Source organism: Felis catus, chromosome A1, assembly GCF_018350175.1.
Source record: "Felis catus isolate Fca126 chromosome A1, F.catus_Fca126_mat1.0, whole genome shotgun sequence".
Lineage (NCBI taxonomy): Eukaryota > Metazoa > Chordata > Mammalia > Carnivora > Felidae > Felis > Felis catus.
The window spans coordinates 145,247,832-145,264,911 of record NC_058368.1 but is presented as its reverse complement, the minus strand read 5'-3'; the positions used below and the strand labels follow the sequence as shown (position 1 = coordinate 145,264,911).

Below are 17,080 nucleotides of genomic sequence, written 5' to 3'. Positions count from 1 at the left end.
TCTAAGAGGCAAGTTTATAGCAATACAGGCCTACCTCAAGAAACAAAACAAATCTCAAATATAACAACCTAACCTTACACCTAAAGGAGCTAGAAAAAGAAGGGGAAAAAATCCCAAAGCTAGTAGAAAGAAGGAAATAATAAAGATTAGAGTCAAAATAAATGTGAAATAGAGACCAAACACACACACACACACACACACACACACACACACACACATACACATACACATACACTCACACTAGAAAAGATCAATGAAACCAGGAGCTGGTTCTTTGAAAAGATCAACAAAATGGATAAACCTTTAGCCAGATTCAAGAAAGAAACAGAGGACTCAAAAAAAAAAAAAAAAAACAAAAAAAAAAAACAAAAAAAACAAAACCAAAGAGAGAGAAGAAAAAGAAAAATTTAAATTTTCTGAAACTCCCATTTTGCAACCATAAACCAGAGGTAATAAAATTCTTACCTCATAAGTTGTGTGAAAGTCAAGTGAACTGATAAATATACCTACATTTTATTGTATCTGATTTGCCATAGATGCTAAATCTACTCTGAACATTTACCTATCCCTTTTACATTATCATCATTGTCATCAGCTTATACATAGTTAAGAGAAGCTTTAAAGAACTCATAAGAGCAACAGTCAGTGTCTTATTCATCATGTATTCTTAAGACTTAGCACAGTGTCTGGCACACAGGAGGGACTCAATGAATGGATATGGAACCCAAGTTATCTGCTGCCTTCCATTTCAAGGATCACCTACCTCTAATGCCTTTGAAGAAAAATAGTTTATTCTCATATCTGCTTCTGATTCAGTCCACACCAAAACTTGCTCTCTGCCTGATTTTATTGAACAATTATTTGTTGAAACCCACTTTGCATCTGGCACTAGGAATATAATGCTGCAAAACAGCTCTCATAAAGTTTCTGACCACAGGGGAGCCAGACATTACTGAGATAATCTTACATATAAATGTAAAATTATAACTATGATATGTGCTCTTAAGGGGAGGCTATCGATAGCCTAGGAGATTGACCTAGTCAGGGAGGTTTGGGAAAGTTTCCCAATGTAAATGAAACTCGAGTTGAAGATGAGAAAGAATTTGATGAAAGGGAATGGAAGAGCTCCTTTACACAAAGAAAACAGCGTAATTTCTGTAATAAGGAGGAGATGAAGAATGAGCCCTGTGTGATTGGAGCAGAGAGAAACAGAGGACATGTTGTGTTAGATAATGCTGGAAAGGAAAAGTGGTATCTCCATTCATTCTGCCACTGGTGACCACATGGAATTATAGGACACCAATTAAAAATGAAGAAAATGTCTTACTTCACTATACTCTTTCCCTTAATTTTCCATTCACCACTAGCCCAAGACTCCTCTGAAGAGTAGAATTTTTATACAAAGTTTTGAAATAAAGGAGGGGGTAACATGATATAGCTTAGAATAGAGGACAACTGAAAACTGGATAGACATTATTAGTCTTAAAGTGTTCCAAGGCCATCTTTCACTTCAAACTCAGCTAGGATGGTAATTCAAGGCCATGTACTCTGGGTTCCTACTCCTAGCAAAGCAGTTGCGGCCATTGTTTCTGCTGGTGTTTTTTCTCTTCAGCCTCTCCAAAGTCAGGCTCTTAAGCCTGACTTCCACCATTACAGATGAGAAGAGACAGTATGTACATTCGTGAAGGAAGGTTCATTTCTTTGAGTTTATTTCTTCCATCACAGTGAATAACCAAGAACTCCTAGGTTGGCACACTGAAAACCAGTCAGATGACTTTGTACAAGCAAATTCCCTTTAACAAAACAAAACACAAAACACAAAACAAAACACACCAAAAAAACCCCAACCTGCTCCACTTACAACTTGCCATTCATTTAACAAGCATTTATACAGCACCTAAAATGTGCCACCAAATGTGCCAGTTTCTGACATACACAAAGATGTATAAATCGTGGTCCTTGGCCTGGAAGTGGTCACAAGACAAATCATTTCAATATAATATCTTACGATGGTGCTATAATGGAGGTTTAACTCTGTGTTGTGTAAGCACCCAGGAGAATGATTATCTCTGGGGAAGTGGGATGGAGGGACTTCATGCAGACAGCAACATTTGAGATGTAGCCTTGAAAAATGAATTAGAGCATTCCAGGAAGAGAGAGAAGGTATATTCCATCACAAAGAACATGTGGGAAGGCGTACTGGATGTGTTGGAAAGTCTGTCTAGGGAGATGAACCAGGCGAGGTAGACAGACTTTATGGCCTTAATAAAGCAATGATGTAACCAAATCAATTTCTTAAAATGGACTTCAAAGCTCTGGAAATGCCATGTGGCATCATAGCTGCTTTAAGAAATTTTCCTTAGATGTTGTATACATTAGTCAAGAAAAATTCAGCCAGTTATCCTGGGTGTTTAGAAAATATTTTTAGATTCTATCCAGATTGGCATTAGAAAAGCCAGCAATAGATTTCTAGCCTCTCTGTGGTTTGTTCACCTCCCATTTACTGTAGTCCCAAATCAGAGCACTGGACAGACTAGGAAATAACTTTCTTGTACAAAATAAGGATGCAATAGGTATGCAGGTGAAATTAAATGTAATCATGAAGCTGATTCAGAAAGTGAGTCAATTACTGGTTACCTCTGTGTGGATTATCCATTATTAGACTTACTCCATTACTTGGTAATAGTAAAAGCGATAATTTATTGAGTGACTATTAATGTGTCAGGAGCTTTATTTATGTTAATATGTAACACACATACCTTCTTGAGGTAGGTTTTGTCCCCATGATAGACACAAGAAAACTAAAATTTATAAAGATTATATAGCTTGCTCAGAGCAGAATGATTAGGAGGAGGGACTCTAACGCCACAAGTTTGTGTTTTAAACCTGGCCCTGCCACTCATCTTGACCTTGGGAAAGTTGCCTGACCTCTCTATGGCCAAGTTTCCTCATCTGTAATATGGGGATACTTACCTAAGCACTTAGAAAAGTTAACGTCTTCATTTACCTTCATGACTGAGGATAATGGAAGGATGACATTATTCTTGAGCTATATGACTGTAGCTCTCAAAATTCAGCATGTATAAAAATCACTAGTGAAACTTGCTGAAGCTTCAGATTCCCAAACATACTCTCCCCTCCCCACCTAAAGATGCTGGTTCAGGAGGTCTGAAGTGACTAGTGTGTTTCACTGTCATGTCTTACTTAAGTAGAGAAAAAAAATATGCTTTTGTATTTTTGTGTTTTTCTTTCTGTTAATTATATAAGCCACTAGCTGAAATCCCCTGTTATTAACCTGAAGCCCATTTGGATTTCTGCAAATCCAAGGCTTCATTCTCTTTCTTGTTCTTTTGGCCCCAACACAATGCCTGTACTCCCCAGCGTCCAGAATTCTTTAATAAAGCTCAGAACTATTTTGCCTTCCTCTAGGAGTATGGAAGTGGCACTAATTTACCAACTTTTAGCCCTTAAGAAATAGCTGTCGTGGTTTAACACATCAAAAATACGAGTCTACTATCGTAACAGGATGGGAATTGATCACAGTCCTCAATGTTTATTTTTCTTATAAACACGGTAAGCACTAAATGGAAGGAATGAAATAAGAGGCTAAGAAAATTTTGCTCTTCACCTTACCCTTTCAAAGAAACTTCTTGAAATAAATCCTGGGGCAAGGAAGTTCTAATATTTTACAGAAATTATAAAGTGTTAGGACTCACTCTCACAGCCAAGACAAAGCTGGCCTGGGAATTGTAAGTTGATGAAGGGTTTCTCTCCAACGGGGATATGCCAGACCTCGCCTCTGTGCCTTCCTGAGCTGGGTCCTTGTGCACTGCATACTCCCTGGACTCAGTCCCACCTCCACCAGCCCCCCAGGCAGGAGGAAAGCCAGAATCTGCTCTATCCTGGGTTGCCACTGACAACTAGAAACTGTAGGCCTGGGAGACAGCCTCCTGGGCAGCCTGTTTTTGCTCTTTCCCAATCTGTTCAACTCAGTTTCCTGCCGGCAGGAGTGTTCCTTTTTGTGCCAGGTTTAAGCCACTGAGTGCCCTGGGCATGGGCCCGGCCTCTGGAGCCTCGCCCAGTGCTTGGCCCAGCGCTTGGCCCTCTGCCCAGGAGTTGTCAAGTGTCTGCACCGGTTATCTGTCCCTTCAGTCGCCTGTCCTCCAATCTTCTCCTTGGAACAGTGGGATGAGAAACATCCATTCTTGTCATTTTTCCAAGCCTACCCAAAAGCTACTTCATGCCCTTGTTAAGGGAATGGGCCCAGTGTGGTTGCAAGCACTGGCTAAATGAGAAGTGAGGGTGCTGGATTTTTAAAGGCATTTGGGGATTCCTCCACAGACCCCAGGGATCGCAAAACATTTTAAAGGGCCTTTGGACCCTGGACTGTGGATTCTTCAGGAACCAGAACCTGAACGCAGCCTCAGCTTACAGGCCTCTTGTAGAACTTCTCCATCCTTCAGATCCTTGGGCTAAACATAGCCTTTTAGAAGAAGGGAGGGGGAGCAGACCCTGGCTAATTTTAGCCTTAAAGAGCTTGTATGTGAGGTTAAACCTGTCAAGCTATACCCCTAGGATGTTATACAGCCATTCAACAGCTGCCTTCTGGGTGCCCCAGACAGGCCCAGTGGGTGCACACTGGGAGGGGATGGCCTAGAGGGAGAGAAGAGTCAAGTGTGTGGGATGGAGAACAAAACATGGACTTGGAACAAAGACTGACATGAACTGGAGTCAAGGCTGGAGGCTCTTGTGCCTTCAGAGTTTCCACACCAGGTTCCTGAGCACAGAGATTTATGCCATATTTAAATCTCCAAAGTCAAATGGGTTCAGGAAATTGTAGGAAAGTAAACATATTATTTAACCACTAGGTGGGTGGTCATCACATATGTTACATATCTGAAAATTTAAGTCAGAACAGCTTGAACCTTTCCATATCTAATTCCCAATAGTAGTTTAGCTGAGTTAGTCTTGTTTATTAACAAAACCAAGGCTTCTTCTTTCCTCTTACAAAAGGCAGCCCTTTGATATAAATCTATATATAAAAAAAATAACCCTTGGTTTCCAGAATCATAAGGAAGAGAGCCAATTTTTTTTTTCTAATTCAAGATTCTTTGTTTCCACGTGTAAACAGAAAAAGATGACTATCTTGATTTTTAGAAAGCAAGTTGAGTTTGCAGAAAAGGCAGTTGGAAAAATCTCATTTGTACCTTTATATACAGAAAATTTGGAAAGAAAAGCACCGGTGGACCAAAAGTCATATTGAGTGCTAAATGTGATTGTCATGATGGCCCTGACTATACCCACAATCGAAAGATATTCTAAACTTTAAGCTCACAGTTTAGTTGATCGCTTCTTTTTCACATCTACCCATTATATAACAAGTCATAGAGTAAATGGTCATTACAAGCACTATTTATCAAATTCCCACATTCACAATAGCTGGACCTACTTTCTACATTCCACTTTTAAAAAGTCACTAAAAATTCTTTGGCTAACAGGAGTAAAACTAAACATCCTGCCATGGATAATGGTAAGTGAAATTGCAATCTGTAGTCTTAGGTGTAAAGATTAGCTTCACTCCAAAGCATTTCCAGGTAAAATAACTTCAAATGATAAATTTTTCTTTAATATTCCTTATGGACAAAGAAATTCCATAATAACTTTAGAAAAAAATTATACTTCCATGCAGTATTAAAATATTAAAAATATTTTTATCCATAAAACTACAGTTATTATCTGGGGTTTACTAAACCATTAGAATTTTAGAGTCTTTACTGTCTAATTTAGCATAACTTTTTGGCTAAACACATAACCTCATAATATCAACACAGAATTTTTACAGCAATAACAACAACACTCCTAAACATGTAAAAACATGTTACAGGTTATAAAACAGCAAAAGATTTCAACTGTAGTCAAAGTAATCTTAGATTAAAACTGGCATTAAGTTCTTATAAGCACATTCACTTACCATCATAACACTAGAGATTGGACTGGCTATTAAAAACAATGTAGGAAAAGAGAAGTAGGACACTAGAGTATAGTGTGTGTGTGTGTGTGTGCATTTAAACATGCATATATGTATATTTATACATGTATATGTGTTCATATATATATGTGTGTGTATATATATGTATGTGTATATATATGTATGTGTGTGTACATATATATGTGTGTATATATATATATACACACATATATATGCATATATATATATATATATATTTTTTTTTTTTTTTTTAGTAGAAAATTCCAACCAGCCCTATGGGGAAGCAGGAACATCTCTCTCTCTCAGAACTGCTTTCATTTTGACCCAAATTTGCTGGCTTGCTTGAAATGATTCTACCTTTTGCATTACAAATTCATTTGAAGTGAAACTGTTGAATCTTAGAAATTTAGAGCATCAAAAAATATTTATCTTATTGAATGGATGCCATCATTATTTAATTTTTATATACTATTTCTTTTCTTTTTGTCATTCATTTGTTAAATTTTGTAATTTTAGTCTAATGCCAATCAGTAATCTGCCTGGGCACTTGCCTTAGTAGGCACATGTCCAGATCAAAAAATAACCTATCTTATGGAAGAAATGTATGCAAACATTTACACATCATACAAAATAAGGTTGAAATGGGTAGGGCCACTGGACTGACACCCATTTGTCACTTTCATTGCAAAATGCTGTGAGCAGCTTTCAATATGCTTGGACAAATTTAGATGAATGGAAGTGCTGACTAATGATGCCATTTTCTATATACCAAATATATATGAAGGCCTGAAAATCCTGAGTCATTCATGTGAACTACTAAAGTGACAGAGGAGGGGAACTTAGAAAAATGATAACAAAATATCATGAGATGGCAAATTAATAAAAAGAAATAGCATTCAGATATGTAAAAAGATAAAATATGTTTAGTTTTGGGGAAGAGATCTAAGTATAGTAAACAAGGCCAAGTCTTATTAATTGCAAAAATTGCATTATGTACAAGCTTTTTAGCAACAAAACTATTTTAACCATCAGAAACTAAGGGCTGTTATTTTAGGAAAATGGAGTCAATACATTTGTTTTTCCTAAGGCAGGCAGGGGCAGTATTGTGCTATTCATGAACTTCATTAATATTCATTAATTTTTAAAGCAGTTTGGTTAGCTTTGGCCATTATCTATGCAGATAGTTTGCCTTTAAATAAAAATAATTTCAAGAACATCATTATTTAAAAATGTAATTAGCATGAAATTTGAAACCTATGTTTTCATTGGCAGATATTATATATTGAAGGGTATATATTTTTCAGAAGGATATGTTTTAAATGAATTCCTGGGGTAAATTCTAAAAATCATAGTGACCAAAATAACCTAAATGTAACCAAAAGTAAACTGGAAATACTTTTTAAAATTATTCAAATTAATTCCCTCTTTAAAGAATACCATAGTTGACCCAATTAGCTCTGCAAACCAATTCAAAATCAGTTGTTTGACATTCTTTAGCATTTCACAGTAGAGTATTTTCACCCGTCCAGCACCTTAGATCCCCAAAGATCCCAGTGCACATTTAGTGATATTTACCTTATGAAGTAACTAAATCCAGATGAGCGTAGCGCTCACATCACTGTAAAAAGAAATTGTTTCCTCATGCTTACAGCTCCCATTGGGGAACTAGAATCTGAAAACTCTGAAAATTATCTTTGTGCAACCAGGAAATTATGGACAGAAATGGAAAATAGTTTTATTTGTAAAGAAGTCCAACCATAGAAACCATACACTACCTTGTTCTGCAAAAGTCCTCTAGCCTTTGTAAATCAGGTTTTTTACACTATGACAGATTAACAACCAGGGCAAATAATTCATGCATGTGGAGTTGGAAATGGAATCCTCCACGTGTCCTTGTTGATTCATGTCCACACAGAGGTATAACAATGTTGAGGAGCACTTTGTGGATTACAAAAAAATGAATAAATTAAAATGCCACCCGAAGAAAAGAAGTCTAAATAATGCAGGGGAAATTTTGAGGCATGGCCAACAGGAAAATTCACTGTAGGGAATAAACTTTCAAGAAAACACATTTCTTTGTGTGGGTTTTTATTACATTTTATTTTATTTTATTTTTAAGAACTGCCTGCTTCATAAGTGTATTTGAATCAGTTTGATTTATGTTTGTCAAAAGTATCTTCCAGTCCCTAAGAAACACCTGAATTGCATTTTCTTTAGATTTTGTTTTTGGCCTTCTGTTTTTGTTTTGTGTTTAAGGTAAGCTGGTCCCTTGGGAAGGGTACAATTTTTTTTTTTTTTTTCCCCTGTTAAGGACATTTTGAAAAAAAAGAAAAACTGCCTTCCTTCTTTTTATCATAGATACATGACTGTAGATATAATTTTTCTAAAAACATGGTTAATAACAGCCAACGAACAAGAAGAGTAAATCAAGTGTCTAGCTTCCTAAATGGATCAAACTTGCCTCCCCACTCCCCCACAATATCCTAGTGGGATAATGGGTAATAATCTCTTCAGAGGCATTCACTTTGACTTATTTTTGAAGAGTAGAAAAGAATTTTCCTGCACCCATAAATGGACAGATTTCCAATTCAAGGGAGCAAGGTTGGGGTTGCCTACTTTGGGTATACTGAACCCTCTCAGCCACCCATTGCAGACTTTAGGTTAGCTCGGGGATACAGCAATTCTCTTTCTGATCTCTCGGCACTGAATGCCCTTTATGTGATCTTTCAAACCAGATACAAAGTTACTATCACTGCCTGAGGTTCCAGCTCCTCCTCGAAAACCTGTGGCCCTCAGGTGGCACTGCTTCGTGAATGCGTAGGGTCACAACTCTGCAAGTCAGGCCTTGTCCTCTCCAGCAGTCTGTGAAGGATTGATCAGTCCAGATAAAAGTATGGAATGGAAAGGGTTAATCAGCATCCCCTTCTTCCCCTCCTCCCCAAAGCTGGGCTGGGGGGGGGGGGGACACACGCGCCAGGAGCACCTCATCGGGGAGCAGCTGGAAACCACAAACACCCAAACTGGGTAGCAGCAACTTGAACTAAACCTGGAGACCTGGCTTAGGGAAAGGAGTTAGTTTAGACCGAATGGTTTAATCAAGATATCAGAAGAGACCTATTAAAGACAGAAAAGGTAGTACACCCTGCCCTCAAATCTCAAGGATTTCTTTTATGTAGCAGTTGAAGCCTCAAAATACATTTTATGACCCTAATGCCCTTTATTCTGAAAGATCCCAAAAAGTGTCTACAAAAATGTCCTACAGGAGTGTAGAAAGAGCAGTGAGAGTGTAGAAAGCTTCCCCTCCCCCGGCGTCTTTACTTGTCCAGAGATTCCAGGTAACCTTTGTTGCCGGGTCTGGGGACGCAATGCAACAACCTTGGCCCCAGTCGGTGTAATCTCCAAAACAACGGCAGTCGAGAGACTGCAGGACCAGTTCTCCAGCCCCAGCCCTCCACCCACCTACCCAGCGCTCAGCTCCAACCGTCCAGCAAGCCCCTCCGCAGCCCCTTCCCCACTCCCCACCCTGGGGGCCGCCCCTTATCTCCCCCAGAAATCCGCAAGCGCTCTTAGCACCCACCAGCAAATTTCTAACAGCCCCAGACTTCCAGGAAGGGGGAAAAAAAAAAAGACCATGACATCACGGGCAGGTTTATTTGGGTTTGTTTGTTTGCCTGTTGGCTCGATTAAATACTCGTGGAAGGTGAACGTACCCCACACAGGAGAAGTTTGATGTTGACAAACTTCTGGTGGCAGCGAGACTGTGTCAGCACAACTTCCGGGATAATGAGAGCTGCTTTGCAGGGAGCACGGCAGCGGCGGCGGGAGGCGGCCGCAGGACGGAACAGCAAATGCTATTCAGCCCGAGCAGTTTCAAGCCGCCCGAGCTGGGGAATTACTGTAGTCGAGCTACGGCTCTTACCACCGGCGCTGGATCTGGGCGCGCGTTAGGGGGGGAAGCTGCAGGCACAGGGCGCCGAGAGGGGAGCTTTCAAGTTACTTTGCTCCATCCCTGCACCCGGCAGAGGCTTGCAGGCTGCGTAGTAACTGCAAACATCTTGTTCCCTGCTTCTTTGGGCGGCCTCCCTGGAACCAACCAACTTTTCTCTCCTCAAAAACTCCCTCTTTGTTTCAAATAGGACTCTCCAAAATTTATTCTTGGGAAGACTGACAGCCGGGGTCAAGAAACAGCTGTTGAAGTTAATGTTTCTTCCTCCCACTTCGTCTGATGGTTGTGCCCTGCCAAGACAAAGTGAGAGGCACTGCCTGGTGGCTCTTTAAACAGACATGCATTTAGCCAAAAAAGGGTGGGGGGAAGTTGTTGAGGGGGTATATTTTCCTGCTTAACATACAATCTGATCAGAAATGCGACAGCATGTGCCTTTCAACTTGTGCTGATTACTTGCTGAAAAGATGTTGCAGCTTGTAGTTTTGAACACTTTGAGCAGTGGGGGCAGGGATGGCGGGAGATGGGGCTGACACTTGCCATGTTTTGATAAAGGGGTAAAAATTTTAAACCTTCCTGAAACGCACCTCGCACCCCTTAAGAATAGTAGAATGGCCTGCGGGATGGAGAAAGAGTTGCATTCCTTTGCAGGGTTTAATTCACATTTCAGAATTCAAGTCATTATGCAGAACAAGGGCTTGCCTAGAGCTAGGCAAATTGTTTTTATTTGGGGACCTAGGCCAAACCTGGCTGGTGCTACTAGCTTGGTGTCTTTCTCCAGATTTGGCCTGCCTCCTCTCCCCTTCTCCAACCCAAATGCTGTGCCTTTGCCCAGAGGACTTACTCTGGGGAAAGCTACCTTCTTTCTGCTGCTTGCTTCATGAAGATTGGTTAGCACAGCCCTTTCCCTGCTTGCTCTGCTTTTTAGAATGCCCTGTGGACTGCTGAGGGGCCCCTTGGGGCTGTCCTCCTGAGACTTCAGCCCCTGACTGAGCCCTCCCCAGGTATCCAGGCTCTGCAGTGGGAGTGGGTGGATGGGAACTCTGTTCTTCCACATCAGAAAGCTTAACCACTGTTCCAGCTGACCCATCTTCCTTTGGGAATGCTCCGATCACCTGGCCTCTCTCAGACACAATCCTATGAAGACATAAAAGACCCTCCTTCCTCACCATCAGGTTATCCTGTCACCACATCGCAATGCAATGCCATCACAAAGTAATATTGCATCAGGCCCGTGGATATTTTAGGAAGCTCTCAAGCTAAGTCTAACAAGCCTTCCATGCAGGCATCAGGGCCACACTGCCAAAATCAGGGCTGTGGAGCTGTCGGACAGGTGGCAGTGATGCCCTCTCTATTCTAAGCTCCATTACCCACTTGCTCCTCCATCCTCCAAACCAATCAGATCCACTTGGTGGCTTCCTCACCCCTCTCTTTGCCTAAGTCCCAAATGCTGCCACCTTTGTTTTCCCTCATCTCTCTTTACAAAGTATTCAGGTCCACTTTCTGATGCATTTCCTGTTTTTCTGCCTATCATGGTCATTCACTGAGATCTTAATTTGTATCAGTTCTCACTATAGGTCAACTGAATTACACATGGAGTGGCACTGGCTGCTACACACACAGCCTCCAACTTGGGGGTTTGCAATCCTTCCTGTGGCTTGTTTGACTTGGGTGAACTTTTCTCATTTTCTCAGACTCTGGATACCCCAGCTGGGTTGGCACAATGGCAGCAGCCAAGAGTCAGTGCACCACCCTCAGCAAGTGCCCCCTTCTCTAGTCCTGCTAATGCAATCCAGCAGCCAATTGACTTAAATTCCTTCTGCTTTATTGTTCTCTGTCCTCAGAGAGGCCAACTCTCAGCATAGAGCAAGGCTGTGAGGCAGACCTCCGCTGATCCTGGAGTTGTAATTCCCCACTGCTGGCTCCTGCAGTTTTATTACGGCCTCCTTTTTTCTGAGATTGACAGACGTAAACCTCCAGTGTAGAGGCCTGCAACAGCACCCTTAAAAGACTTCTTTGTGTGGAAATGTAACCTTAGGGCAAAGTCTGCCCAACTCCAGGAAAGGCACATTATCCTGCTACAGGGCAGCACTGTGCTGGGAAAATGCCAGATTTCTCCTTCTGGATGGCTACCGGCAGCCTCTCAGGGACAAATTTTTTTTTTTTTTTCTTTAAGTTGGGGCTGGGGGGGTGGGGATTGGAAGTCCTGTAATGTAAGTGGAGACCTGTAGTGGCTGTCCAGGGAACTCTACATGCAATCAGAGGAGTCAGATGTCTTTCCTTCAGTCAGTGGGTCTCTAAATACAACCACTCCTCAAGGACCCACACACTATCCAGGTCAGGATGTCCTCTGGTGGGGTGGCAGATAGCACCATTTGCTCTACCTGGCCTAAATGGAATGCCTTTGGATTGCTTAGAGAATCTGATCTATTTATGCAGGTGCTGGGTTAGACAAATTACTCCAAAAAGCAAGGGTGAAAAGATACAGAATCTTAATTTATCATGCAGGATTAAAGTCAGATTTAAATCAAGTAGAATTATTAAGGGATTTAGAGCCCCAGTCTTTTTCCAAAGAGGTAAAAGGAGTAAAGAATCCTCTTTGTTAAAGTAAAGTCAGGAATGTAGCATCTTATTTTTGGAGTTTTTTTTTTTTTAATCTACCTTTTAAATGTTCACTTATATTTTCAGTCAACTTGATTATCAAATGCATATGATTAGGCATTAACTATTCCATATAGACAAGTACTAAAAAGGTGAGATGAAGGTGTGTGCTTGTCATTACAGAGGGTTCCCTGTAGGAACTGGGACAGTGCCTGGATTAAGGGACAGGTAAGATATAGCTAGTTAGAGAAGATGAATTTGGAATCAGGGAGAGGTTGGAAAAATACCAGTATAGTTCATATGGAATCTAGTTGAGATGTTCAGTCCTGTAGCCCCAGGAGCTGGAGTTATTAGGATTGAGAGTTTAACACAATGGTTTTAGTCAATGTTTTTGAAAAATATATTCTCAGAGTCAAAAACATGGATAGTGAAGGAAATGGAAAAAAAGAGATGTCCTTAGATAGTGTCTGAGATTACAGAATGTGGACAGAAATAAAAATACACAATGCAGTTATTTTCCCCTTTCCATTTTCCTCCTAAATTTAGGCAGTATTTTAATTTAGAATTAAAAGCTTAACTGATCTAGCTTCTCCTCTAGTTATCCCATCCACACTCCAGTTCTGGTTTTGGGCAGAACTACAATTGTCCTTTGTAAGGAATTGCATGATCTCCTGTGCTGGGTTTCTAATGTGGGAAAATGTCTACTAGGGAGGCTAAGACCACCAAACTAGTTTCATTATGACCCAAGGTACCCTTAAATCCAGCCTTTCAGTGGTGGGCAACTGGCCCAGCCCAGTCTTCCTCTATATGGCTCATTAAAATGCTATTTACATTTTACAGTATGGTCCTAAGCCATAAGTTGGGATTTTATCTTGGCAAATAGAAAAAGAATACTCTTGTGATATCTGGGCCTGCAAAGTTTTAACTTCTACTATGGGCCTGCTGGTGATTTGCAAAACAAGGTGGTAGCATATGAAAAAGGGATCTTCCATTTTAGTTCAAAAGTTAGCAGGGAAGTGAAGAACAAAAGAAAAACTCATGATCACAAAATTAAACTCATTAGCCAAATAAATTTTAACTTTTGCCTTCCTCTTAAAAGTGAATTTAATGTTTTCCAAAAGTATGCAATCAACAACTCTGAAGAAAGCAAACTTTATACTTTAGTCCTGAACCTACTGCAAAGGCGGTGAGCGCATCTTCATAACTAACCTCCATCTCCTTGCCTTGGAACTCTCATTCATGTGACCAGAATTATTCTAGATCAAAAACAGTATCATTAATCCCACTCACTTTTAGGGTGAACCAAACTGTCTGGATTCTTACCTCAACATGCCAAATTAAATTAACATTTTAATGATGTGTTTCTGGCATTGTTCAGGCTTCATAAAGAGTAACTCACTTTATCTAACTCAAGGCAATAAGACTAAACAAGTGATTCAAAGATCGAATCTTTTCCAGGTTTGGAAATTACATTTCCTTGAGTTCTTCTGAGACAACAAAGATTCTTCAGAACGTACAAGTCCAACTATATGATGCTACCACCTTTCCACAACAACCACTAGGAATTACAGTTAAATAAAAACTTAAAAAAAAAAAAGAATTACAGCTAGAACCAGTTATGAGAATAATGTTTTGCAACATCCTCATGAAGGCCAAATGAAAATCAGAGGTCATCTCTCAAATGGCATTAGGCCAGAAATCTAAGACCTCTGAAGATGCTTGACATCTTGCCATGTATCATCATAATCAAATCCTGGACAGGGTATTCTCATCTGAGTTTCACCGACTACCAGTAAGGGGCATGTGTAGAATAATAAGTGATTCAACTTCAGTCTCCAGTTAGAACCTAACATACCTAATAACATGGCATAAAATATAAGCTCTTCACCTATCAACAGCCTGGTGATATCTGCTTGGAGAGCCATCTTAATTCTGTGGTTTATAAAATTCTAGGATTATTGTGATTGCTATGTGGAACTCTCAGTTAAAAACAATGAGCCCTTTCTCAGCTGCAGAATGGTGAACAAGGTCAATTACAGAGGGTTTTTTAAAAGCAAAATTTAGAGGAAAGCAACTACTTCACGGACCTAAGAGAGCTTTTGTTGACAAACACCAATCTCAGACCCTGGCAGTTACATAGTACATTTAGGTTCTCAAGGAGCTTATCCCCCAAAAGATCACAGTAATATAATATTTTCTTTTTTTTTTTCTAACCAACAGGTGAAACCAGAAGGGGTCTTCCCATCTCTATTTACAGAAGTCATGTGCCAGTCTGCAGAGAAATGCCTGTATACGCAGAGAGACTTCAAATTTATAAGTATATCAAGAGGCCTCCAATGTCATGCATCTAATTACAATATAATCTAAATATAAATATATTTTTAAATATAAAAAATATGATAATGAAAATTAATAAATGCCATCATTTTTTAGCACTGCACTGGCAGTTGACTTTCTTTTCAGGGCCATTTTTACAAAGAAACAAAGTTATTATCTCTTCTCAGGATTTATTGCAGATGTGGCGATTATAGAGAACCATAAGATCTTGCTTAAGATGTGAATACCAGGTGGATGGCTGAGCCCACTCACTAATCAAGTGATTTGTTCTCAGACAATAATGTTTGGGATTCTGATGCTTGCCTCAGCAAAACTGCAGATTGTTTTTTTTTTCATAGACCTTTGAGGTTGTCCATAAGTCATTGCTATGTTCAATGCCAACTCCTCACATTCTCAGAGATAAAGAGGGCAAAGAAGAAGAGAATGTGTAGCTCATTATACACAAGTTATTTTCCTATTGTTTAGGATGTTGAGTACTTTTTAGAAATTTTTCAAGGCAGTAACTCCCAGACATTTTCCATTAGAAGGGGGTATTTTTGCATTTCACATACTAGTTTGTTTTCACTCTGCAACAAGGGAAGCGACCTATATAATTTGTCTTCTATTTTATAATGATCACAGTAGTGAACTAAAACCTTTTTTTTTCTATATCCAATTCTTCTATGATACTATTTTGCAAGGTAATACATATAATAAACTTTTCCTAAAAGATCAAATGATTTTTAAAATTTTTTTAAAGTTTATTTATTTATTTACTTACTTACTTATTTATTTTTGAGAGAGAGAGAGAGAGAGAGAGAGAGGCAGAGAGAGAGTGAGGGAGACAATCCAAAGCAGTCCCCACCCTGTCATCAGAGTGCCTGATGCCGGGGTCCATCTCACAAACCATGAGATCATGACCTGAGTTGAAATCAAGAGTCAGACACTTAACTGACAGAGACACCCAGGCGCCCCACAAATGATTTTTTTTTAATATACGGTTTTTTTAAGTTTTTAACTCTCACTCTAATAAGGTCATACTTTCCCTGTATTTTGAAGAGCTGTAAAGAACAAGTTGGTACAATAAAGTGGTAAATACTACAGCACACTACATTATCGCTATATGTTATACAGCACATATAAAGCACTTTTATCCTATATATTGAATATGCCATACAAAGTGAGTCTGTAATTGAAGTGTCTCAACAGCATATTTTTCAAAGTGAATTTTGTTGCAACTAAATTGAGAACCCAAAGAACTGCTGATTGTCTACTGCTTAAGCAGAAGAGAGGCAGAAGAGAAAGTATTACTCTGTTTATGTGCTTCAACTCTGCCCTAAATGGATTATTTCCAGGAGTGCAAAGGAAGACCAAGTCTACAGAAATCTTGCCAACTTCTTATCCAGGAAGACTATAGAGATTTCATGGATCTTGTTGTTGTTTACAAGGAGGTTTTACCTTTCTCCAAATTCCATTCACACAGCTGGTTTTCTCTTTTCTCCTGGGGTAAACTTCCCAGTAAATATACACATTGATCAGTGCCATGCCAAACATCTCTTCCTTCCACAAGTAGCAGGTGACAATTAGACTATAACCTGCAATGAGAAAGGAATGGATTATAAAAATTAAGACAGCAGGCTCTAGAGTCACAAGTGCTAGGCTTAAATCCTGATTCTGTCCTTAGCAGCAGCGTAACCTTGAGTCAGCCTCAGGTTTCTCATTCATAAAATAGGGCAGAAGAGTAAAAAAATAAATACCCCCCCCCCGTTTACCACCTCATTTCAGTATCCCCATCAAAAGCCCCCTGAAGCCTTCACAAGATCTGAATGGAGCTCTAACTGGTCTTTAACAAATCTATGAATTTCTCTTCCCATGGAGAATGAAGAAACTGCATTCTTCTCTGAAGGTGAATATCTATGCTCAGTTCTGACACTCACCCAATGCTTGGGCGCCCAGAATTCTAGGCAGCAGCAAAGGCTCTGAAAACTCAACTAATCACTGTCTCCACCTTGGCACAGGTGTACCATCTTGCTGAGACCTTGGGTCCTGGTGATCAGGTGCTGTTGCCTACTTCGTTCAGTCAGGAGCCTCTTACCAAAAAGCTGTTAGCTTTTTGAGGACAGGCTCTGGTAGTCTTACAGATCTTTGTATTCCTCTGAGCGGTTAAGTGCAACGCAGTATCATGAAAATAACAGATTCTCAGTAAATGTTTGTGGCTTGACTATTGTGAG

At 39.8% G+C, this 17,080-nt stretch overlaps 1 long non-coding RNA gene across 1 annotated transcript in view; it reads right to left on the bottom strand.

The window, feature by feature from the left end:
- Positions 1-10,646: 10,646 nt before the first annotated feature.
- Positions 10,647-17,080, bottom strand: part of LOC111561669 — a 91,213-nt gene continuing 84,779 nt past the window's right edge. The window contains exon 3 of the long non-coding RNA XR_002744278.2: positions 10,647-16,444. This is a non-coding gene — a long non-coding RNA (uncharacterized LOC111561669). The remainder of the gene's footprint in view (positions 16,445-17,080) is intronic.